This window comes from Patella vulgata, chromosome 7, assembly GCF_932274485.2.
Source record: "Patella vulgata chromosome 7, xgPatVulg1.2, whole genome shotgun sequence".
Lineage (NCBI taxonomy): Eukaryota > Metazoa > Mollusca > Gastropoda > Patellidae > Patella > Patella vulgata.
The window spans coordinates 40,296,279-40,320,932 of NC_065885.2; the positions used below are offsets into that span (position 1 = coordinate 40,296,279).

The window sequence follows — 24,654 nt, forward strand, 5'->3', positions numbered from 1 at the left end:
TTTACTGTTGCAGATTTTTGCTAAAATGACCTCTTTGCATGCTTCTGTTTTTAATCCTTTTGTAGATCCATTAAATTGTTTGAGTTTATTGTAAAAACATCCTAATATAGATTTAGTTTCTTTTTATTCTGATATTAAATTGTTTGTGTTTTTCCGTTTTTGTATTCTTCAGATTTTGTTATTACGGTACTGAATACACCCTATAATTTTACAAACAAAACCAACTGATTTCTAGTTTATTCTTTTTATCAGTAAACTTTATACTATAAAGATAATAAACAATTTGTAAATTGAACCCTATCTGAAGGTATATTAAACCCCCTGGTACAATTTACCTTCAGCAATGGACCAATTTACCAACACATGCAGCTAAATTGAAACTTTTTGATCACTTTTTAGATATTAGTCTAATTATGTCAGAACACCTGTCTGATCAAAACAAAAACACCACGGTTGAAGATTTGAATAGTCTCTTGCTTCATACTAAAATATACACGTCTACACCGTTTCATTAAAAAGTTATAGCTATTCATCCTTAAGGGGTTCAATATACCTGCTCTTCCCCTACAACCATTTGACTCAACACCTATGAAGCAATATCACGCTTTAGTACAAAACAAATCTACTGTCGAGTACCAATATCTGTAGTCCACACCTGTGACCTTAGCTTTATCAAAATGACTTGACAATTTTAAGTTAGTTATCAAACCTGCAAAAATTGCTTTACTGATTATTTACATACAGGGGAAATGTCACCCCAAAACAATCTATTTGTTATTTAAAGCAGCTAAATCGCTAATATTTAGGACCTAGAAATTGACAAATGGGTCGTTACACAAATAATAATGTAATATGAATATATATAAACTGATTCACACACATTCAATCGCTTCCTTTTTCACTCTAATTTCAAATCAGTTATGTACAGCGAAATAGGCGAGAAGTATCAATCGAATGGCAATCTCTAGCATCTGGTTGTTCCAGTCTACACCAGTAGTATTTATTGCGCATGCTCTCCAGATAAGAATATGACGTCACCTCTGACATAACATGTGGAAACTATCTAGCTTCGTTCTTCGAGTTCCTTGTTACAAATGTCGCTGAAACGCATTCGTGTACCAATTGACAAATAATTTGTGTTTTCAATGTCGGAAGATTGTGGATGATATTGAGTTAAAGACTTAGCTACTTTGCTTTGATATGTGAGTATGAAATATTTTTGGAAAGAAGCGGTTGCCATGCAAGAGATGCCCACATTTTGCAAGAGATGGACAGAGAACAAGCTAAAAGATAGGTTGCCAAGCAACGAAACATACGCCCACAGCAGCTAAATCGTCCGGGAAGTCAAGAGTTGTTGCATATTTTTACTTTTTTCGGTAATGAAACATTTATAATACACTAAAATCTGATTAAGATTAACAACTCATTAAGTAATTATCAGAAAATCATTAGGATTTGTTTGGTTTTTATAAAGTTTTGTCCCATGCTAACGTTCAGTATACGAAACATTTAATATCATGGATTTAGCTGTTGGAAGTTGAAAATCAATATACTTGTTAGTCAGTTTCGACCAATCAGGGGCCATAATCCAGGAAGTTACGTTCGGATGATTATCAAAAGGAACCAAGATCTTTATGATAAAAACATATATACCCTTCAAAAAAAGTAGGGGATATTCAGAAACAATAACCAGTGTATGTTAATAACAGGCCAATTGCCTACACATGAACATAAACAGTTCATATGGGCGGCTTATCTTACGGCCCCATTTCACTCGCAAACAGATACACTGTCAAAAGTGAAAATGGACGTTTTTGTTTTTTGTCTTAATAATGAGTAATTGCTCCTCCAATCCTCAGACATTCAGCAATTCGTCGAGGCATGTTCCTACTCAACCGTCCAATCATGATTTGGGGCAATCTGACCCACTCCTCTTGCAGTGCCACGGCCAATTCTTGCAGTGTTGTCGGTTGACGTTGACGTCGACGAACACATCTCCTGATCAAATTAAACGTAACACACTAAAGTAAAGATACACTAAACAGTAAATCTTATGCAAGAACCGATAGGAAAGCAAACACGGATAGGATAAACCAGCAAGCGGCAGTTTTCATCAACCCTTCCTTGAAGTGTCAAATTTGACAATGAACCCCTCCCACGTGTATGGCACTATTGCGTGTCGCATGTGCAGCTCAGTGGTTCTGTTGGGGTGATGAGTTCTTCATCTGTGAAAAAACTCTCAAAGCATGTTAAGTGTCCATGACTATTTATCATATGACAACCTGCATAGGTATTTGCATTTCAATATCCCCTACTTTTTTTGAAGAGTATATTTATGATTTCATCCAAATCGGATAAAAACTGTAGCCTCTACAGGGTCCACAACCTTGATAATTGATATACCATATTTGTACACTATTTGCGTACAATTTTTGTAGGATTTTCACGAAATTCAAACTCAACCATCATTAGTGTATAACTGCAATGTGATATACTGACACGTTTTTTTTTTTAAAATCTGATAAAAATTGTGACCTCTATAGGAAACACAAGCTCAAGACGCAATTTTTCAAACAATCAAGGGCCATAATCCAGGAAGTTACAATCTGATATGCGAGAATATATCAAGAGGAACCAAGATATTTGGGTTATAAACATGCTTTTCAAGTTTCATCAAAATCGAATCAAAATTGTGACCTCTAGGAGGTCCACAACCTTGATATACCAGATGTTCACACTATTTGCGTACAAGGGGCGGCCATTTTGTCCGACATTTTTGGTCAGATTTTCACGAAATTCGAACTCTACCATCATTAGGGTGTAACGGTGATATCCACAACCTTGATATACCAGATGTTCACACTATTTGCGTACCAGAGGCGGCCATTTTGTCCGACATTTTTGGTCCGATTTTCACGAAATTCGAACTAGACCATCATTAGGGTGTAACGGTGATATACAAAAACGTTTTTTTTAATCAGATAAAATTGTGACCTCTAGAGGGACCACAAGCTAAATATGTGATTTTTCGTACAATCAGGGGCCATAATTCAGGAAGTTACGATCTGATATGCGCAAATATCGAAAGGAAACAAGATATTTGGGTTATAAACATGCATATCAAGTTTCATTAAAATCGGGTCTAAATTGTCACCTCTAGAGTGTCAACAAGCTAAAAACTTGATTTTTCGTACAATCAGGGGCCATAATCCATGAAGTTATGGTCCGATACATGCCAATATCGAAAGGAACCGAGATCTTTGGGAGATAGACCTATATTTCAAGTTTCGTCAAAATCGGATAAAATTGTGTACTCTAGATTGTCCACAAACAAATTGTGGACGGACAGACAGACAGACGGACAGGGGCGTCGACAATATACATCCACATGAAAATGTGGGCGTATAAAAATTGTGTGACCTCTAGAGAGTCGACAAGCTGAAAACATGGTTTATCAAACAATAAGGGGCCATAATTCAGGAAGTGACAGTCCGATAAGCACAAATATCGCAAGGAACCGATATCTTTGGGATATAAACATATATTTTAAGTTTTATCAAAATCAAAAAAAAAAAACTGTTACCTCTAGAGGGACCACAACCTTGTATTACATGATTTTACACTATTTGCGTACAAGGAGTGGCCATTTGGTCTGTCAGTTTTGGTCCAATTTTTACAAAATTCGAACAGCTCTATTTTCAAACAGTTTTTTAAAGCGGATAAGAATTGTGGCTTCTAGAGTGTCCACTAGGTAAAAACCTGATTTTTCGAACAATCAGGGTTCCATAATCCTTGAAGTTACGGACAGATACATGCCAATATTGGAAGGAACCGTCTGTCCACAAATAAATTGTGGACGGAAAGGGGCGACTAAATATATACGCATTGTCCACTTGAAAATGTGGGCGTACAAAAATAGCTACCATAATAAAACTTGGTTTTTGGAAGACAAAACAACTGATTCCCCAGAAATGATATCAAAGACTTAATATAAAATGAGCTTTTTATTTTAAAATTAAAATGTTGTCATTTGATACTCCCAATGGCCAGTTCATAGTTGTCAACGCTTATGTAATTTATATCAGGGCAATAATGCTACTCAAGTCGGACATGCTGTTTAAATCAGTGAACCAGACCAAACCCAAACATCCAAAATTTAGCACTATTTCCTAGTTAGTACTAGGACTGAATAGTTTTGTAACTGGTTCCCAGAATTTTAGAAAATTGGCTCTGGTAGAGCACGCTGCTTCCAGTGACCATAAAACATCACTTGAACACGAAGATCGACTATTTAAAAATGTTATACCAGAACCGTTCTACCAGAGTTTCGACGAGTATATATGGGTGATGTTTAAATAAAGTAAGAAATGTCTCTTGAATGAATGTCTCTTGTTATTGTTATATTTTATGAATGTATAAATAAATAAATAAATGATGATAAATGATTACAGGTGTTCCTTTATTTATTAAGGGGATGGGTATAAATGACGATGTGACACTGAATTTCGTGTGACTGTCCTTGACCAAATTAAACCCGATTGACATTTCAACAGCATGTTGTTTTCTGGCTTTTTTGTATGTGCTAAAAAGGGCGCCATCCACAATCCCATCCCACAATGAATGTCAACATAGATCGTATTGCCTATATAGCTGTTCGTCAATCGTTATCTCACCGGAAAACAGTTTTATGCAAGTTAACATAGCAAGCAACCTGAAGCGGGGAATGGGGGGGGGGGCGTCTCCTCCTGAAATAATTTTGACAATTTCCTGGCATTTGAAGTGATTGCTGGAATCAAATTCTTGGGAACGAAAGGAACAAAGATAAGTTGCCAGGCAACGAAACATACGCCCACATCGGCCAAATTGTCTGAGCGGTCGACAAGGGTTGTCGCATATTCAATCCTTTGTAGGTAATTAGCTAGGGGCCTTTACAAGACGCGTTAGAGCGTTTACAAGGTTCAATAAAGTGAAACAAGGGCCATAACTCTAGACGTAATACACTAGTTCAAATAATGCATATAAATTTCAGAAAAATAGGATGATAACTTTTGGGGTTAGAGCTTTAACACGGTTAAACAAAGTGAAACAAAGGCCATAACTCTAGAATAAACGGAATTTGTTGAAATTCAAAAGGCTTCTTCGTTTCCCTAATTTAAATATTGCATATAAATTTCACAAAGATCGGATGTTAATTTTTGGCATTAGAGCGTTCACAAGGTTCAATAAAGTGAAACAAGGGCCATAATTCTAGAAGTAATACACAGAAATTGCTGAAATTCAATAGGATTCTCCGTTTCACTAATCTAAATAATGCATATAAATTTCAGAAAGATAGGATGATAAATTTTGGGGTTAAAGCGTTCACAAGGTTAAACAAAGTGAAACAAGGGCCATAACTCTAGAAGTAATAAACGGAAATTGCTGAAATTCAATAGGCTTCTTCGTTTCCCTAATTTAAATATTGCATATAAATTTCACAAAGATCGGATGTTAACTTTTGGCATTAGAACGTTCACAAGGTTCAACAAAGTGAAACTAGGGCCATAACTTTAGACCTTACCAACGGAAATTATTGAAATTAAAAAGGCTTCTTCATCTCACTAATGTAAACAACATATATCAATTTTAAAACAATTGGATGATAACTTTTGGCGTTAGAACGTTGACAAGAAATTGTGGACTATAGGAGGGACGGACAGACCAACGTACGGACGGGAGGGGCGACAGCAATATACGTCCACATCTCTAAGTGGGCGTATAAAAATGGGACAGAATCATGAGATCTGCCTGCCAATTCTGCCTGTTTTGCGCGAGTTGACAAACATTTGTAGTTTGTCGCCCCACGCCCCAGTGGTTCTACTACAACTACATGTAACTGGCCGGTTCACTATTTCACTATAACCGTGAATATGATACTGATAGTTTAAGACTACAGTGGAGTGGAAGAATGATGACATAATGCAATCGAGCACCGTAGTTGCGAAAAACATTCACATAGTGTCGCATAATAAGTAATATACTGAGCTTTTACTTTTTGGAGACTGGGCCATACACCCCCCTTCCCCTTAAATCCGAGCCTGGGTTAGAAAGTTATCTTTGAAAGTTAATGTCTGGACTGGAATATTGATAGTATAAGACTACAGTGGAGTGGAAGAATGATGAAATAATGCAATCGAGCACCGTAGTTGCGAAAAACATTCACATAGCCTCGCATAATACGGCCGCGGTTAATTAATTGTCAGTTTCTCATGACCTGAGTTTGTGAAATATACATGCTACAAGCGGTAATTATTAATTATTGAGATGAAATTTAATTTTTTAGTTTAATGCTGTTTCTATTTCAGCAATAACTAATGTCAGTTACTTGGTCGTTGGAAACCCAACCCAACGGTAACCAGTGTCCACGATTTCTTCACATTTATTAAATATTTATAGATTAAAATATCTGTTGCACAATATCCGGGCACATCGGAAGACTTGATCATAATAAATCATTGTTGTGATTTTGCCCTGTATAATACAGGTATCCGTCAGGATAACCGGAACTACTTCCACCTATCCACAGAGTCCCGTGCTACCAGTGGGATTTAACCTATATATTGCGGCTCAGATTATGTTTAGACTTCAAATAGGTAACATTGTTATTATTGTGGACGCCTTGGACACCAAGTGGGACTTGGTACTTGTAGAAATACCCTCGATCACTATAATGGTAAAAAAAACCTTTTTATTTAACAAAGGGAGAAGAATATAATATATATATATATACATTGTATATTGCTTTGTACTAGTACTCTTATCGAATAGATAGATTGAAACTTTATTGTGGGAGTTGCACTTGCGGCTTTTGTCACGACTTGTGTGTACGCCTGCACGGGCATATCAACACATGTTTTATGCAATTAGGGAGTGACTTTGTTTACGATTATCTCGCCACGTTTCCTCTTAATTGTAAGGATATAGTGATGAAAAAATGAGATCATCATGGCTAGATGGGCGACATATTCCACCGTCGTGTCAATTCCTTATCCCGTCAGTTTTATATGGGTAATATAGTACATTCAACCGATCTCAAAGGTCTTATAATATTCCAGAGTCATTGTTCTTTGATGGCTATTCCAACTGGCCTAGTTTTGCCAATAAATTTAGCAGGTTTGCCCTAGAACAGGCATGGTCCGACCAGGAATGGAGGGAACAGTTCTTTTGTTTAAAGGGATATGCGGTCGATGTTCATAGAATAGTCCTTTCACGGAATGGTAATTTGACATGCTTTGAACTAATGACAAAACTCGCGGAATGTTTTAGTCCTGCAGAAATTTCTCGCGCCGCAAACCCATTTCACAATCAATTATCACCGGTCCAAAGAATTAGTTGTAGGCGTAATGATAATGTACTGGCAGCAACCGAAATCTGAGCCGAAACTTCTGAATCACAGAAAATGACTTCGTCCAAAATAGAGCAATGCTGGGACAGGATGGATCAGACGTGTACTGACATCATCAATAAAATTGACAAATTAACTGATCAGTGCTGTCAGTTAACTGATATTTGTAATTCCTCAGAAAGAACTCATCGGTCACATGCAATAATGCCCAATACGGAAACTCCAGTCTCCAAACTTATTTCGGAGAATTCAACGTGAGACCCACAAGTTGTCCATGAACGAGCTGCAATAGACGAATTACAACATGAACTCGATCAAGCAGGCAAGCCTTGTGTCCCAAGTTTGTCCATTGATTCGCCTTTCGAGATGTCTGAAACTTCGACTACGAACGGGTCGATCGACGCGGGACGATTGCCAGTTTTGAAACTGCCAATGCTTTGAACGGTTTCAATAAAACAATTTTATACAGTGATGTAACAAATATCACCACCCCGAGGGGTGATCAAAAGTTCCAGGATACCGATGCAAAAGGTGTCATTTAAAAAATCGACCCAATTGATTCCTCGAAAATAGACGTAACTCACGGATTTACATCGGCGTTTACATCAGTGATCATTCAGATTCTATAAGTCAGTTTAATTTAAAAGCTCAAAGTCAACATGTGTCTATTGTGTTAAATACTGGAAGGCAGATGACAAAACATTCCGAGCATTGCAGTCAAGAGTTAATGGATAAATTGTCAAAAATTAGAGAGTTTCCCGAGTTTAATGAACTGGTTGCGTTCAGTGTCAAATGGTCAAACGGGACTTCTATTTCGCGGTCTATCAACTTTAGTTGTTGCACAGTTTACCGCTAGGGAATATTCTTAAGTGTGTGGAGTTAAATATATCTACAATATATAAATGGTTCGATGTTCCTGTGTATGATTTGGCTGGACCCGTAAATTTGGATAAGCGGTTATTTCAAGAAATGAATTTGTTCATAGTAGAACTACAGTGGACTCTGTGATATCCAATGTCTGATCACTCCGGATTGCTGTGACATCCGACATGATTTTCATGTCCCGATTTATTTCCTTATTACTTCAGCCAAAAAATCGCTGGTAAATCCGGATTCTGTATGTTCCGGACTACGACATCAATCAGCCGTCCCGTCACATAATTTCCATTGAATCGACACCGTATAATCCGTACTTTAAACGGTGGGTGTGAAGCATCCAGAAAAGATTAACAAGCAATCACCAATCAATTATCGGTGATCGGTAAAGCAATGAACCCGAGATGTTTTAAGCGAGTGGACAAGATCAACCTGCCAGTCAATTGGTCAGCCAATCGCAAAGCTTGGATGACAGGTGCCATTTACTCTGATTGGCTTGAAAAACTCAATCGTCAAATGAGGCGTCAACGACGTAACATTCTTTTGTTTATGGACAATGCACCATCCCATATCTGTGACACGTGTCGTACAGCAACGTAAATATTAAATTTTTGCCACCAAATACCACATCAATATTACAACCACTAGATCAGGGTATAATCAGAGCATTTACAAAGACGAGTTTGTAAATTTTGACAGTGAAATACCGACCGAGTGTGACCATGAACTGGACATAGAACGACAGATTATAAATGAACGCGTAACAGAGAAGACAAGTGGACAATTGACTGAAGACGGGGACGATGAAGAATATACATTAACGACAGACTTGACCTCTTCAAAATGCCTACGCATGCTCAACGACATTAAATACTTCGCACAGAAGTATTGTACGCATGCATTGTTATTGTTAATTATTTAATGTAATAAAATTTTGAAAGTACAGAACTATTAAGGACGAAAAGATGATCGCAACAATTCATTTGTTAGATGTTGTCCAGGGCTCCGCCTTATGATATGCTTCCGGTAATCTTAAGCAAACTACTTTAACCGATTACATGCATTGATATTTATAAATATATTGTACGCATGCATTGATATTACATGTAAATGATTTTATGAATATATTGTACGCATGCATTGTTATTGTTAATTATTTAATGTAATAAAATAAAATCTATTTATCTCGATCCGTTACGGTCGAATCAAAAGAAAATTATAAGTTATGGAAATGTTGCGTTAAACATGGGACTGAATGGCATAGTCAGTTTACCGTTACATAATATTGAATGTCTCAATATTCCACATGTGAGTTCAACTGTGGTCAACATGAACTATTAAGGACGAAAAGATGATCGCAACAATTCATTTGTTAGATGTTGTCCAGGGCTCCGCCTTATGATATGCTTCCGGTAATCTTAAGCAAACTACTTTAACCGATTACATGCATTGATATTTATAAATATATTGTACGCATGCATTGATATTACATGTAAATGATTTTATGAATATATTGTACGCATGCATTGTTATTGTTAATTATTTAATGTAATAAAATTTTGAAAGTACAGAAAGGTTTATCATTTTTAAAGGGAATAGCATTCGAAGCTACAATATAAAAATACTTCCGGTTTTCGAAGTTACAGTATTTCCGGTTTTGGAGAAAGCTTGGTATTCCGACACGCTGTGTGATCCGAAATATTGTAACGATCCCGTACGATGTCGGATGTGACAGAGTCCACTGTAATTAAGCTGTGTGTCAATTTCATCAGAGATGAAAATAGGGTGAACACAGATTTATTTATTGATAATTCGTGCATTATCGACGATGTCTTTGATGCGTGTTACGAATCAGAAGTTACAAATAGTTATTTAGCTGTCCTGAAGCAGATATTAGCTTCACCGTTAACTATCTCACGGTGTAATATCGACAATCATTTAACTGAGTTTACGTCTGGATCTTTAAATATTTCCGACAAATTGTTTGAACAGTCTGCCCGATCACATGCTGTGATTGAGATTTCTCTCATCGATGTAATCAAGTTTGCATTAAAAGCATATCGGTTCGTCTGTAAAATGGTCTAATCTATTTATCTCGATCCGTTACGGTCGAATCAAAAGAAAATTATAAGTTATGGAAATGTTGCGTTAAACATGGGACTGAATGGCATAGTCAGTTTACCGTTACATAATATTGAATGTCTCAATATTCCACATGTGAGTTCAACTGTGGTCAACATGAACTATTATACTATTTGTAGAGGGCCTTTGTTACGAATACAAAAATATTTGGCAAGAATAAAATGCTATTTTTCGAGTTTTAGAAATAAGATTCAATCTTTACTTCAAAATAAAGGAACAAAATTTAAAGTGAAAATGCCTTCATCATTACGATGTTGAATATTTACCTGTCCATGCCTACGGTGACTTTGCTGTAAACCGTTAAATAGCTGTGTATGTAGATTTTTTCGGTGAATTTACAACCGATTTGTTCTTGACTGATGCGTGAATGATACGGTGTACCTGTATACCGTTACTGGTGTGATTGAAAGTGTGAGTGTAAAGAGTAGGACATTTTTTTCAGAACCAGGAACCAATCCTTTCACATTAAGACAGGGAGGTGTGTTGTGATTTTGCCCTGTATATATAATAATACAGGTATCCGTCAGGATAACCGGAACTACTTCCACCTATCCACAGAGTCCCATGCTACCAGTGGTATTTAACCTATATATTGCTGTTTTGCAGTAGCTGCGGCTCAGATTATGCTTTCGACTTCAAATAGGCTTCAAATAGGTAACATTGTTATTATTGCGGACGCCTTGTTACTTGTAAAAATACCCTTGATCACTATATCAGTTTAAATTATTGGTGATATGCTTTTTAGTTAAGGGTTTGTTAATTCATTCATTCTTGGCATTTCATTTCTTTATCCTTCCCTACTTTGATCGGCACTGGCATCATGATAATATAAATACTTTTATTATTTTGTCTATCTTAATCAAACTGTTTACATTTATTTGTATCTCTGTGTCCTTTTGAGACTGTTTATACCGTGAAGGAGTGAAGCAGTGTCAACCAGTCGGTATCTTATTCTCATGATCGAGGCTATCTCATGGCGGCAGTTCTGGGACCATTGCTAGTCAGTAAATAAAATAATTTAGCAGGAATTAAAAGACATTTATATCTTTCTGTGAATTTTATTACAAATGACAAGTGCCTTATAGAGTATATATGTGGTCTTTGGTGAATGTTGTAGCTACCATTCCTTGGTATGGATGACAGATATGATATGGCTTTATCACTTCCGTTTTGCGGATGGACTCACATTCACATTCTAGCCTACTTTACTTATCACCTACAGTGTCATGTTCATCGATAAATAGTGGATTTTAATGCTTCAATTCATTGTTCATATTTAAAGGCAAACAAATATAGTTCTAAAGGACAAATTTTGGACCTCACTAAATTTGACCAAATAATTATGGAAGTGCGTAATTATTACGGATGAAAACGGACATGAGGGCGGGTCATGAGAAAGAAACAATTAATTAACCGCGGCCTAAGTAATATACTGAGCTTTAAATTTTTGGGGACTGGGCCTGACGCCCCCCCAGCCCCTTAAATCCGAGCATTGGTTAGAAAGTTATCTTTGAAAGTTAATGTCTGGACTGGAATTCAAAGTCGAAATGATTACTTTTGATTTCAGTATCCAGGCAAATAATCAACAATGCACTGCAAATAATAATATATAACAAATAATAAATACCACTATAATTCTTCCATCAGCTGTTACAACTGAAACCATTTCTAAAAATCATTGTTAAGAATATTTAAGATGTAAAACTCATTCTTAAGCATATTTAAGATGTAACAATCATTGTTAAGAATATTTAAAATGTTAACGAATAATATAAATAGTTGTAAGAACTTGGCAGCCAGAATGAACTGGATCACCACAGTGAACATACATGTAATTAATGGGGATTTATGGAAGATTAGATAAAAATCTGGCAGGTCTCACATTAATAGTTAACCAGCGGCTGCCAGGCAGGATACGCCCACATTTTGCAAAAGATAGAGAACAAGCTAAACAAAAAGCAATTTTTCGTACAATCAAGAGGCATAATTCAGGAATGCGCAAATATCGACAGGAACCAAGATCTTTGGGTTGTAAAAATATATTTCAAGTTTCGTCAAAATCGGATCAATATTTTGACTTCCAGACTTCTAGAAGGTCCACAACCTTGATATACCATATATTTACACTATATGCGTACGGGGATCAGCCATTTGATATGTCAATTTTGGTCCGATTTTCCCAGAATTCTAACTCAGCCGTCATTAGGGTGTAACAGTGAAATATTCAAACATTTGGGTGCAATAGTAAAATATTCAAACATTTTTTTCAATCGGATAAAAATTTTGACCTCTAGGGGGACCCATACTACTCGCAGTGTTTCATTTGATTAGAGCTAATCCTACTGTAAAGAAAGCAAATTCTTGTTCCAAATTATGACTGGTTAAATCCGATAAAAATTATGACCTCTATAGGGTCCACAAGCTAAAAACGCGATTTTTCGTAAAATCAGGGGCCATAATTCAGGAAGTTACGGTTCGATATGTGCGAATATCTGAAGGAACCAAGATCTTTGGGTTATAAACTTACATTTCAAGTTTCAACAAAATCAGATAAAAATTGTGACCTCTATAGGGTTTACAACCTTGATATACCATATTTTTACGCTATCTGAGAACAAAGGGCGGCCATTTTGTCTGTCAATTTTGGGCTGAATTTCACGAAATTTGAACTCAGCCGTCCTTAGGGTGTAACGGTGATATAATAATACGATTTTTTAAATCGGATAAAAATTATGACCTCTATAGGGTCCACAACGTGATTTCTGTACAATCAGAGGCCATATGTGCGAATATCTAAAGGAACCGAGATCTTTGGGTTATAAATATACATTTCAAGTTTCAACAAAATCGGATTAAAAATTTTGACCTCTATAGGGTCCACAACCATGATATACCATATTTTTACGCTGTTTGAGAACGAAGGATGGCCATTTTGTCTGTCAGTTTTGGGCCGATTTTCCTGAAATTCGAACTCAGCCGTCCTTAGGGTTTAACAGTGATATAATAATACGTTTTTTTAAATCAGATAAAAATTATGACCTCTATAGGGTCCACAAGCTAAAAACGTGATTTTTCGTACAATCAGGGGCCATAATTCAGGAAGTTACGGTCCGATATGCGCGAATATCGAAAGGAACCGAGATCTTGTGTTATAAACTTACATTTCAAGTTTCAACAAAATCGGATTAAAATTGTAACCTCTATAGGGTCCACAACCTTGATATACCATATTTTTACGCTGTTTGAGAACGAAGGATGGCCATTTTGTCTGTCAGTTTTGGGCCGATTTTCCTGAAATTCGAACTCAGCCGTCCTTAGGGTTTAACAGTGATATAATAATACGTTTTTTTAAATCAGATAAAAATTATGACCTCTATAGGGTCCACAAGCTAAAAACGTGATTTTTCGTACAATCAGGGGCCATAATTCAGGAAGTTACGGTCCGATATGCGCGAATATCGAAAGGAACCGAGATCTTGTGTTATAAACTTACATTTCAAGTTTCAACAAAATCGGATTAAAATTGTAACCTCTATAGGGTCCACAACCTTGATATACCATATTTTTACGCTGTTTGAGAACGAAGGATGGCCATTTTGTCTGTCAGTTTTGGGCCGATTTTCCTGAAATTCGAACTCAGCCGTCCTTAGGGTTTAACAGTGATATAATAATACGTTTTTTTAAATCAGATAAAAATTATGACCTCTATAGGGTCCACAAGCTAAAAACGTGATTTTTCGTACAATCAGGGGCCATAATTCAGGAAGTTACGGTCCGATATGCGCGAATATCGAAAGGAACCGAGATCTTGTGTTATAAACTTACATTTCAAGTTTCAACAAAATCGGATTAAAATTGTAACCTCTATAGGGTCCACAACCTTGATATACCATATTTTTACGCTATTCGAGAACGAACGCCGGCCATTTTGTCTGTCAATTTTGGGCCGATTTTCACAAAATTCGAACTCAGTCGTCCTTAGTGTGTAACGGTGATATAATAATACGGTTTTTTAAATCGGATAAAAATTATGACCTCTATAGGGTCCACAAGCTAAAAACGAGATTTTTCGTACAATCAGGGGCCATAATTCAGGAAGTTACGTTACGATATGCGGGAATATCGAAAGGAACCGAGATCTTTGGGTTATAAGCATACATTTCAAGTTTAAACCAAATCGGCAAGGCTCTACATGGCGACTAAAACACTCGCCATGGCGACCAAATATATTTTCTGGCTAGTTAAAATTTTCACTTGAGTCGCCTGCTGGCGACTAAGTTTTTTTTCTCGTTTTAAAATAATTACAAAGTTTTTTTTTACAAAATTGAATTTGTTTATTCAGTGCTTCGTAAAACCGGAACTTACTAGGGGAAATAACTCCAATTTAACAACAATATTTACGACATTCATATATTTTCTTACCATGTGCCGAAAATCGTTCTAACTTCTAACTTACGGCAATGTATACAAAATGTCCGACTACGCATGTTGTTGACCCATTTTTCTAACCCATACATTAAAGTTATTCCCTATATATTAATAAAATGAATAAAAAACAAAATCTTTTAAGCTCTTTCTTTAAAAAAAAAAGGAAGATTCCTCTCTGACACAGTCTTCTGACGGAAATCTAGCCGGTAGTGGCAGTAGTTCAACTACGAGTCAAAGTGACCTTGTTGTTTCTGACACTTCTGACATCGTTAGGTCTAGTGCTTCGAGTTCTAATGTTAGTTCCATAAGTTCCACAGTAGCATCCTGGCTACTAAAATTTTGGTGCTGGCTAGTAAATTTTTAGCATTTAGTAGCCAGTGAAGACTAAATTTTTCCATGCCCATATTGACCCTTGCAAATCGGATAAAAATTGTGACCTCTACAGTGTTCACAAGCTAAAAACGTGATTTTTCGTACAATCAGGGGCGTATAAAAATGGTATAAGGCATCACATGGTGAAAATTTTATGAAAATCGAATAATAATTGACACTGTTATAGACCAAAAACCTTGAAAAGTGACCAGTAGAAAATCGTCTATTTCTCTGCAACCGTACAAGTTAGGAATTATTTTGTGGTATCTGTATGATCGTATGGGTTTATTCTAATTGTTGATTTGAATCAAATATCATACTTTTCAACAAATAACATATACGAAAAAAGTATCGGTTCTGAAGGCTAAAATTCAGTTTTTGCCCGAATGACATCACTTCCAGTGACAATAAAGGTGTTAAAATAGTTTAATCTAGTCAAACGTGGCATTAGGCATCAAATGGTGAAAGAAAATTGAAAATTGAATAATAATTGATTCTTGTACAGGCAAAATAACACGAAATGTGACTCATGCAAAATTGTCTATTTCTCGGCAACTGCTGATATTACAAACTAATTTTGACATACATTTTCTTTGTATGGGTTATTGGTACAAGGTTATGAAAGTTACGTTGAAATATTTTGAAATATGAAGACGGTGGATGGGTTGTAAATAGCTTATTTTTACACCTTTTTTCGCCTTTTAATCTAAATGGCCCGAAAACGAAATCAGATTTAAAAAAAAAATGATATTTGCTTTCAAAAAGTTGTACCAAACTGTCAAAATTGTAGTTTTTGCTGATTTGACGTCAGTTCTGTTGCCGACAGGAAACTTTACCGATAACAAATAAAATGACATTTTGGACCACGCAGCATATGAACTTTCTTTTGTACAAATCGAATAATAAATAATTAATCTAGGACTGAAAAACTGAATTAGCCAATGGCTGCCAAGGAAAATTACGGACACAAAAAATCTTGACATTTTTAGTCAAATCTGATAACTCTTCAACCCTGGGGAAAAATGTCATTTAAAAATATTCATAAATAAAAAAGTTTTTTGTAAAATTTTAAATTTTCAAAATTTGGCACTTAATATCTACGAAGATTCGTCGACAATCAAAAATCAAAAGTAGCACAGCTATGTGCCTGGTCTCCGGCTATGTCAAAATGCATCATATGTTAAAATTTGATGATTATTGTTAATACTACAGCATTTTTTTAAAAGATAGGTTGCCAGGCAACGAAACATACGCCCACAGCAACTAAATCGTCCGGGCAGTCAACAAGGGTTGTCGCATATTTTTCTACTTTTTTCGGTAATGAAACATTTATAATACACTAAAATCTGATTAAGAGCAACAACTCACGAAGTAATTATCAGAAAACTATTAGAATTTGTTTGGTTTTTATAAAGTTCTGCCCCATGCTAACGTTTTGTATGCAAAGGTTTTAATATCATGAATTTAACTGTTCAAGTCATAAAAATTCATTGAAAATCAATATACTTGTTCGTCTCAAGATCTTAAACTCTGTGTATCAATCTGAAGTCAATCGGATTATAACTTTAGCCTTTAGAGCATCACAAGATTTTGCAAAGTGATCAAGGGCCATAACTTTGGCAGTAATTATCAGAAATAGTTGAAAATCAATAGGAATCTTCGTCTCATGACCTCAAACACTGTGTATAAATTTAAACTCAATCGGATATTAACTTTAGCCTCTAGAGCATCCACAAGATTTTTTGAAGTGATCAAGGGTCATAACTCTGGCAGTAACTATCGGAAATCGCTGAAAATCAATAGGCTTCTTTGTCTCATGACCTTAAACACTGTGTATAAATTGAAAGTCAATCGGATATTAACTTTGGCCTCTAGAGCGTCCCCAAGATTTTTCAAAGTCTCAACTTCCGGTTCGAAATCACAGCGATTTGAAGTAAATGTTTCAAGGTACTCAAAGAAAAAAGAATTAGTAAAATTTAACCTCGAGAGCATCCACAAGATTTTTCAAAGTGATCAAGGGCCATAACTCTGGCAGTAATTATCGGAAATCGCTGAAAATCAATAGGCTTCTTCGTTTCAAGACCTTAAACACTGTGTATAAATTTAAAGTCGATCGGATGTTAAATTTTTTAAAGTGATCGAGGGCCATAACTCTGACTGTAATTATCGGAAATCGCTGAAAATCAATAGGATTCTTCGTCTCATGACCTTAAACACTGTGTATAAATTTAAAGTAATCGGATATTAACTTTAGCCAGCCGGACGGGGGCGACAACAATATACGACCACATTTCAATGTGGGCGTATAAAAATTAACCGCATGCATATAATATTTAATGTATGATAAAGTCAAAATAGTGTTGCAGTCATTTTAAAAAAAAATGTCTTTTAAGGATAATGTGTATAGTACTAATAGCAATCACATACGGAAGAGGCGATAAGATCCCTTTGCATTTGCAATTTCAAAATTAATTAAAACCAAATTTAAATTCTGAAAATCTTTTTTTTTTGCTAAGGCACAGAGTCCGGGGTGGTAATGGGCGTATTGTGTCCAAATTTCACGGTTTTCGGACAATAGGTGCCAGTGTCTGGTGAAATTCCACTTTTTTCGCCCTTACTGAAGACGTAAATGGCGGTAAAAAGCCGAACAGCAGGAACCGTGTGAAGAACAAACGACCTGAACGAATGCAGGTATCGCCTTGAATTTTTCAGGGCACCTAGGTACCAACGTGAAAAGTTCCTCGCCGGAATTTGGTAGTCATGGTACCTTTGGTTCCAGTGTGGCGCATGCGCTAATTCAAAAGAAATTACGGTTGATTTTGGGATTTTAGGTATTTTTCGGTGTGGTTTGGTATGTAATCGTGAATCGGGGACCCGGATTGGATCTAATAATACAATATTATAATAACGTTGAAGAATGAGCAAATTTTCGCGACCGGGGTTGATTTGCTGGTCCGATTGCCTTCAAATTTGCACAGAACATACCTTGGGATTCTAGCTATCACATATCAAAAATAAAAGAGTGTGGAATTCCGAAAACGTTGAATATAAATTCGAAACCATCAAAGTTTTTTTGCTTACAAAATTGCGTATTTTATCGAATTTTTATTGTTCTTGATATCTGAACATTTTCTCCTTTTAATATGTGATAAATATCATCGCGGCGCAGCCAACTGCTAGAAATTCCAGAGATTTAGACCACCGGAAGGATGCCTCCGCAGTCAAAAAAGGTCAAATTTGGCGATTTCGGTTTTTAGTGTCCATACATCGTTGCGGTCATTTTAAAAAATTGTCTTTTATGGCCTAAATCATAATTCTGCTCTTAATGTTTTTTAGGCATTCCTTTAAGGATTCGTGTATACATTGGAATGCACGTAAAAGATCCCTTGGCAGTTGGAATTCGATATAAGAGTAGGCGATAGTGCCACTGCCCGGGCAAAATTTCCCTCATAGCACACTGTATGGCATATGCCCGTCTCCATTAGCCCAGGCTAGGAGCAGAACAGTAGGACGTTAAAACCCATTTCATTTCATTTCATTTCCTTTAAGGATTCAGAAAATGTAACTCCCATGTCTGTAAGTAAAATATCGCAAAAGCAAAGTAATTTTTCACGTTTCAAGATGATGGCACTTCCGGAATGGGCTACAAACTCCATTTTCTGTGAACGAATCAGAAGTGTCGTAGCTAGTACAGAAAAAACATTTCAAAGCAATCTGACCTATATTTCGTCTATTTTTTTGAAAAATTTGATCCTTAATTTCACCAAGGGGAGATAATTTAGAAAATTTCTAATGACATCTTTCAAGTCGCATTGGTAAGATCTACTTACATACTAAATTTCATGAAAATTGTACAACTATTAAAGAAGTTGTCAAGTTGGTTTCAACTTGGTTTCGAAATCACAGCTACGAATTTTCGAAATTCGAAAATCCGAAATTGCAGATTTGAAGTAATTGTCGTAATGTACTCAAAGAAAAAAGATTTAGTAAAATAGGTCAAATAGTCACAAAGTTACAGCATTGTAGGTCAAATGCATTCGTTCGTAAAATTTGGTGATTTCGGATTCGTAAAACGTTTTAAAAATATATTTAATCAACAGCCAGCACCCATTTTTGGGGGGATAGGTAAAAGTTTCAGAAAGATCCTATGGTTAGATTCTGAGAAATCCGATTTGTGGATAAAACAAAACAAAAAAAATAATAATAATAATAATCTTAACAGAAACAATAAGCTTTCATATGCAATATGAAAACTTAACTAGACCGGCAAGCAGCACTGAACCGGCTTTCAGGAATCATTGTCGGGATAGATTTAACACCTTGTATGGGAACTTAACTTCCTGTACCAGAAGTTTCAGAAAGATCCATTGGACAGTTTTTAAAAGAAAGGAAAATTCGAAGATATTTAACGATATTTAGCAAATAATTGGTAGTCTGACACCAATGTGTTATCTCCCTTATACCACTAGAAGAAGATATAACGATTTTTCGAATTTTTTCAAAGATTGTGGCCCTTTTTGGACCATTTATACTATATTGAGGCTTTTAAATTTTGATTCACACCCTAGACCACCGTTAGGACTCTAAGTAACAGAAGTTTAAGAAAGGAAATAAGAGAATTTTTCCAGATGAAAGTATTTGAATAACCCCCAAAAATGAAAATACTAGATTTTCAGCGTCCCATTATATATTGCCTAACGAGTGAATTTTTTACCATTTAGATGTCAAAGGATCGTCCATTGTTCGGGCTATCGATTGACACTTTAGTTGTTTTGATTCGGTGAAATCTGGCATAGTAATCACTTTTTTCGCAAGATCACCATTTTTTTTACTTTTTATGTTTTTTTTCTTCAAAATATCTGATATTTTTTCGACTACTTCCGGTTTTTGGATCATTGTCGGGATAGTTTTAACAAGTTGTTTGGTTACCTAACCTTCTGTACAAGAAGTTTCAGAAAAATCCATTCAGCTGTTTTCCAAAGAAAGAAAAAGGGAAGAGCATTTTCAGTAATTTAAGTATTTTTCAACTTTTTTCCAAGATTGAGGCTCTTTTTGGACCACTTATGTTATTTCAATGCTTTTATTTTTGGACTCACGCCATAGTCCACCAATAGGACTCTGAGAAAAAGGTTTAAGAAAAATCGTAGTTGTCGTGTTCGAGAAAATGGCGTCTCAAAATGCCCCAAAAAGGAAAATACTAGATTTTCGGTGTACCATAATTTATTTTCTAGCCATCTAAATCTTATCATTCAGATGTCATATGATAGTCCATTAATGGGGCTATCCAGCGATACTTTAGTTCTTTTGGTCCGCTAACATCTGATGGAGAAATCAAGTTTTTCGCTAGAGCGCTATTTTTTTAACCTTTTTTCTTCATTTTTTGAATACTTCCGGTATGGAGATTATTGTCGCGATAGTTTTAATAACCGGTTGGCTTATTAAATAGCCACAGGGCTATTTTCCAAAATTTCACGATTTTTCAACTTTTTCCGATTTTCATGACGTTATTTTACCTATTCCAGACATTTCAATGTCTTATTGGATGGTTTCGTGCACACGACTACTGGAGGAACTCTCGATAGGGTAGGTTAAGAAGAATCCTTGGAGCAGTTTTCGAGATATAGGCGTCCAAAAACGCTCCAAATCAGAAAATACTTGATTTTCAGCATGTGATATTTTGCTGCCCTCTCATAGGATTCGTGTGAAATGGCTATCATATGACAGTCAAATCCCCCAAACACAACGATACCTTAATTTCTTTAATCCGTTGATATCGGGTGGAGAAATCATGTTTTTCCCAAAAGCACCCATTTTTTGCGTTTTCTTCAAAATATCGGACATTATTTCGACCACTTCCGGTCTGTGCAGAAGTTTCAAAAATTGTTTATCAACTAACCACCACATGGTTTCCCTATAGAAAATTGAACCCCAGATCGATATCTGTTTTCGATCATGGAGAAATAGGCTCCAGCGGTAAATAATAATAATAATAATAACTAGACCTGCAAGCAGCACTGAACCGGCTTTCAGGAATCAGACAGGAAGTGTGTCATACAATAGCCCATTTATCGAGCTACCAAATGATACTTTAAATGTTTTGATCCAGTCACACCCGACGGTGAAATCCCGATTGTTGCAAGAGCACCAATTTTTTAATTATCTTTTTTTTTTAATTATCGAATATTTTTTTGACTACTTCCTGTTTACGGATCAGAAGTTTCAGAAAGATCCATTAAACAGTTTTACCTCCCTTATACCATTAGAAGCAGATTTACAGATATAACGATTTTTGACCTTCTTCAAAGATTGTGGCCCTTTTGTACCATTTATACTATATTGAGGCTTTTAAATTTGGATTCACACCATAGACCACCGTTAGGACACTAAGTAACAGAAGTTTAAGAAAGGAAATAAGAGAAGTTTTCGAAATAAAAGCGTCTGAATAGGCTCCAAAAAGGAAAATAATATATTTTCAGCATCCCATTATATATTGCCTAAACTGCGAATTTTTACCATTTAGATGTCACAAGATCCTCCATTGTTCGAACTATCCAATGACACTTTAGTTGTTTTGATTCGGTGAAATCTGGCGCAAGATCACCATTTTTTTACTTTTAAAGTTTTTTGTTCTCAAAATATCGGAAATTTTTTCGACTACTTCCGGTTTTTGGATCATTGTCGGGATAGCTTTAACAAGTTGTTTGGTTACCTTACCTTCTGTACAAGAAGTTTCAGAATAATCCATTCAGCTGTTTTCCAAAGATAGAAAATTAGAAGATCATTTTCAGTAATTTAAGGATTTTTCAACTTTTTTCCAAGATTGAGGCTCTTTTTGGACAACTTATGTTATTTCAATGCTTTTATTTTTGGACTCACGCCATAGTCCACCCATAGGACTCTGAGTAAAAAAAGTTTAAGAAAAAACGTAGTTGTTGTGTTTGAGAAAAAGGCCTCTCAAAATGCTCCAAAACGGAAAATACTAGATTTTCGGCGTACCATTATTTATTTTCTAGCCATCTGAATCGTATCATTCAGATGTCATATGATAGTCCATTAATGGGGCTATCCAGCGACACTATTGTTGTTTTCATCCGCTAAGATCTGATGGAGAAATCAAGTATTTCGCAAGAGCCCTAATTTTTTTTAACCTGTTTCTTCATTTTTTGAATACTTCAGGAATGGAGATTATTGTCTGGATAGTTTTAATAACCAATTTGGGCAATTAGATAGCCACAGGACTCTGTAATGATATATTACATTATCTGATCAGATAAAATGGCCCTGAGAAACCCTATGTTCAAATGTGCCAAAAATTCAAAAATGTCAAAATATCGAAAATTAAATTTCAATAACTCAATACATATCATACATCGTTAGAATCGTAATTAGGTCAGCTATCTGAATGTGTAACCTTTTCGTAAAATAACGAGATCTTTGTGTTATAAACTTATATTTCAAGTTTCAACAAAATCGGATTAAAATTGTAACCTCTATAGGGTCCACAACCTTGATATACCATATTTTTACGCTATTCGAGAACGAACGCCGGCCATTTTGTCTGTCAATTTTGGGCCGATTTTCACGAAATTCGAACTCAGTCGTCCTTAGTGTGTAACGGTGATATAATAATACGGTTTTTAAATCGGATAAAAATTATGACCTCTATAGGGTCCACAAGCTAAAAACGCGATTTTTCGTACAATCAGGGGCTATAATTCTGGAAGTTACGGTCCGATATGCGTGAATATCGAAAGGAACTGAGATCTTTGGGTTATAAACCTACATTTCAAGTTTCAACAAAATCGGATAAAAAGTGTGACCTCTATAGGGTCCACAAGCTAAAAACGTGATTTTTCGTACAAACAGGGGCCATAATCCATGAAGTTTCGATCCGATACATGCCAATATCAAAAGCAGCCGAGATCTTTTGGAGATAAACCTATATTTCAAGTTTCGTCAAAATCGGATAAGAATTGTGACCTGTAGAGTGTCCACAAACAAATTGTGGACGGACGGACGGACAGGGGCGACGGCATAATGTGGGCGTATTAAAACGATAGCTTCGGTGATTCCGGATATTTTGCATTGTCGCAGAATGTTTAAAATAGCATTATCCTCTAAGTCACACCCACTTTCCCAGAAAAAGCGAAGAAATCGTAACGATCCGACAAGCAGTTGCTGAGATTTAATCAAAATGGAATTGGAATAATAATAATAGAAGAATAATAATCTTAACAAAAACAATAGTGTTTCACACAAGCTATGCAGTGTGAAACCCTAATAATTTTAGTAATCTCAATAGGCTTTAAGACAAAATAATAATAAAAATAATTTTAGTAATCTCAATAGGCCTAATAATCTTAACAAAAACAATAGTGTTTCACACAAGTTACGCAGTGTGAAACCCTAATAAAAATACAACTAGAAACAAAAGATGTATTAATTAAAATACAACTAGAAACAAAAGTTGTATTAATTAAAATACAAGGCGGGCCTAATTAGGCCTATATGTACCTCTCCGACAAGACTCAAGAGTTAAAAAAAACAAAACCTATATTATTGACGGTCGGAGGGTATCATGTTAGTAATAGTTATTGAATTTTAATCATTAGAATTTTATACTTTTGAAAAGCAGAATTTTTTAAAACAAGTATTCGGTAGCCAATATGCAGGCCTAATAAGTTTTATGTAGTCTTCAATAAAAATACAGATGTGACGTCATCTTTTGATGTTGGCGTACTAGTACTTCAAATAAAGCACACCTCTATGGTACCTACAGTACAATTAAACAATTACCTACAAATAACATATTACGTTAAATATTGTTTATATAATTAATTAATCACCAGGTGATTTTGTAACTAAAAATCTGGTAGGCCTACAGCGCAGTGGATGCTTAAGGCTGAACCCCGGATCCATTCACTTGGTTTGATATGCTTATTGTTTGAAATAATTGTTTAGCCTATATTATGTGTCATGTCTGCGGGTTTGTATTGTGTAATTGTTTATGTGTGATGCGGTCCTCCTGCTCTTACTATTCTCGCAGCTAACCGAAGAACTCCAAATGCATCAGCCGCTTATATCAACATAGATTTATGATGTTGTGTGCCCATAGTCCCTATCAGGGAGCATTAAGTTTAGTTCAGACGATAAAAACAGATGAGTTATGATGTCAACTTCAGCCGAACTCGGAAACACGCCCCTTTCCTTATTTGGTCAGTTAGATTGGAGAAATTGTGATAGTCGAAAATGCAATAGAGAAAATCTGATTGTTGAAAATGCAAAGATGAAAAATTTACAGTGAATTTGCAAAGGCAAAAAGTAGGGAGGGAAAAAACATAACTAGATTGTTAATTTCTGTCGAGCAATTTTGTTTAAAATGTATTAAGTGTTATGTGATATTTACATGTGAAAAATCTCGAAAATGGCCAATTTTACCATTTTGACAATCA

General features: G+C 35.7%; 1 long non-coding RNA gene across 1 annotated transcript in view; it reads right to left on the reverse strand.

The window, feature by feature from the left end:
* Window positions 1–24,654, reverse strand: part of LOC126828415 (uncharacterized) — a 42,235-nt gene that overhangs the window by 14,657 nt on the left and 2,924 nt on the right. Inside the window, exon 2 of the long non-coding RNA XR_007683034.2 lies at window positions 12,030–12,070. This is a non-coding gene — a long non-coding RNA (uncharacterized LOC126828415). The remainder of the gene's footprint in view (window positions 1–12,029; window positions 12,071–24,654) is intronic.